This window comes from Gymnoscopelus braueri (genome assembly GCF_963280865.1).
Source record: "Gymnoscopelus braueri genome assembly, chromosome: 14".
NCBI lineage: Eukaryota > Metazoa > Chordata > Actinopteri > Myctophiformes > Myctophidae > Gymnoscopelus > Gymnoscopelus braueri.
The window spans coordinates 16,225,577-16,228,820 of NC_137619.1; positions in this window are offsets into that span (position 1 = coordinate 16,225,577).

A 3,244-nucleotide genomic window follows, 5' to 3' on the forward strand; every position below is an offset into this window, starting at 1 on the left:
CATGCATATTTACATAATTACAGTATTTATATGTGCCCTCGCAAAATCTCATTAACTCTTCGTTCCTGTGTACACAAATTAAGCTTTGTGTTGCTTTTCTGTCTAATATTTTTTTCCTGGAACCATCTATCAACGTTATATAAAGTAGTTTGGAGTCTTAGCAGCTATACTGTACAGTATCCCACTCTAACTGCAGTTGCGTTAGAGAAATGAAATAAATGAGAACAAAACAAACTTGGTATGTGACATCACGAGAGGAATCTATTGGAATATATTATGGTGCATATTACTGTAAGTAGAATACACTTCATGAACATGTAGGCATTTATACACCTGTAAGAAAACTATGAGCATAGACATGTTAATAATAAAATAATGATTTGCTAAATATTCAGCATTTTGCCTAATGTAACTAGATTCAAGTTATTATTTCCCTTTATTGCCTACATTTAAAAGGAGTGCCCAAATCTTTCACTGATTTTGTTTTGTTTAGCCTTTTAAAATAATACACCAATTAGTTTTGTTTTTTCAAATCAATGTTCACATTTTTCTGTCCATAAGGTTTAACATCAAAACTAAATGTTTGCAGCCCCTATTACTTTGTAGCTTTCAAACAATAATAATTCATCCTTAAGGATGAATGAACGCCTATAGAGAGCAGGGATATTTAAAGAATATTCATCAAACAAATATGCCCCAGAGACACAATATAGTATGTCACATTGGGTAACATTTTTGGGGAATTAGTAATTACAACACTTACTTTAAAACTGTTTGATGTTGAGTCTCTTTACAAAAGAGAAAGAGAAAAATACCGTAGCATTTATTACAATACCCTTGAAATTACAGGAATAAGTCAATGACACCCTTTCACAATGTATTGCTTTATTTGTTTACAAATTTGAACAATATGGACATTAATACAATACAATACTGTCTATTTCTAATTTCACACTTTGTCAAATGCAAATGCTCTGAAGTTCTCTGGAATTAAAAGTATTTGCAAAGAACGATGATACTCTTCGGTAAATACATTACTTTACTCTGTCATTTAAAAATAGCACAATTTACAGAGTTTATATATATATATATATATATATATATATATATATATATATATATATACACACATACATACAGTACATACATACAGTACATACATACATACATATATACACACACACACACACACACACACACATATATATACAGTATATGTAGTAGCGGCAGTCTCGAGAGACCATGGCCCAAGCGCACTTGGATTAGATCAGGTGGTGCGCACGCACGCACGCACGCACGCACGCACGCACGCACGCACGCACGCACGCACGCACGCACGCACGCACGCACGCACACACACACACACACACACACACACACACACACACACACACACACACACACACACACACACACACACACACACACACACACACACACACACACACACACATTTATTGCACAATATATTCATTGTTTTCTGCAGATAATCCGATTTTACTGTCACTTGGATTAAGGTTATTGTGTAAGCTTTGTTTTGTCGCGTGATAACTTCCATGATGAGTCATTCACACTTCATGATGAAATACAGTAGACGTGATTGCTGTCTCCGCCAATAGAGAGCTGGCGTACATGCGATACTCCACACTCACTGTGATAAATAGAAGTGACCTCAGTGAACGTATCACTCATGAGCCGTCTTTGATTTGGTCACTGTTTCCGTCAGGCCCAAGAACGCAGCGGCAGTTCCCACATCCACTGACCTTGAAGCCTCTTTAGAACTCTCTCCAAACCCAGTTGCTCAAGGTTGCATTGAATCTGTCTGTTGTTTTGTTACATTAGCCAACCTCAGCCCTCCGTCACCCCGGAGCCCCCCGTTGAAAACTAACACCTGAGCGCGGGTCTAGTACAAGGTGGCGTGGGAGTGCAGGTTGACGTGGGGTCAGCTGGGGTGATCAAAAACAAAGCGGGAGGATAAAAAATATAATTTTACCTCCCCCGTAATCCTAGGCTTCCAAGAATGACCTTTGATCTCGCTGCATGTGTGGTATGCTGAGCCCGCCGCTCCTGGTGGACGGCGCTCTGATCCTGGGAAGCAATCACGGAGCGCACTGCTATCAGGAAGGCTGCTGGGAAACACTCTAAGCTCGACTCCAGAGGTGAGTGCCAAGCAAAAAAAGCAAGTGTGTAGGCATGGAATAAATGGTCAAGTGCAGCCAAGCACATAGTAAAGCCTGATGGGCCCCAGTGTTGCTTGATAAATGCAAAGAGCACACTGTATCTACAGCACAGTCTGAGGCCTGCTGTGATTCAACACCCAACAAAAATGGAATGATCTTCGGTGAGGAAATGTTGGCAAAACATTTTTTCTTTTTTTAATCTTTCTCTAACACTTATTTCAATCAATATTGTTGCATAGCATGGCTAACTTTGGCTGTGGTAGAAATGACTTAATACTGTATATATTACACCTTTTTTGTTAGATACTGTACTGTATGTCTCATGCAGTAGACACAAAGATATATCTTCTCGAGATTTTATATGTTTTGACTAAAGTGTCAAGTCCAACCAATAAATCTGTAATCATGGCCGCGCAAGCTCACTCGAGCCTTGGGCATTGCGAATTCCCCGCATGTGCGTTTATTTGATTGTTTAAGAGTGATTTCCGGAAACCAAGTTTAAGACGGCCAGGAGCTGCCTTGTAACAATTATGGGGTTAAATGGCAGTTGGCCACACAGGAGGGCATTTGCCTGCTGGCAGCCCCTTCCTGCTCCACAGGGTCAAGGGTCAAAGACTTTTCAGGAAAAGTCCATTTCTCAAGCACTCATGAAACAGGTGAAGGCCTGGACAGCACTGTTTACCTAAACGGACAGAGAAAATGGAAACGCTTGCTTAACAATATGCTTATATCTTTGCTTGATCATTTTGGTAAAAGAACACTACTTTTTTGTCTGCATAAACATCTAGTTGGTCACACTACTAATACATGGTGCTGCAACCGAGACTCACTAATATGGTATTCATGTGGGTGTTCATTTTGTAAACCATTCTCTAATTTCAGAAAAAATCTATGGTATGTTTCCTTAGAATATGTCGTAGCTGGTATTGACAAGCTTGAATCAAATAAAGCAACTTCGAGTGAAAAAGTTTTGGGAAAGGAAGACGTAGTTGTGAGTAAAAGTACAGATAGCACAGTAAAATATAGCACCGGATATAACTATATTTCTACAGCTACAACTACAA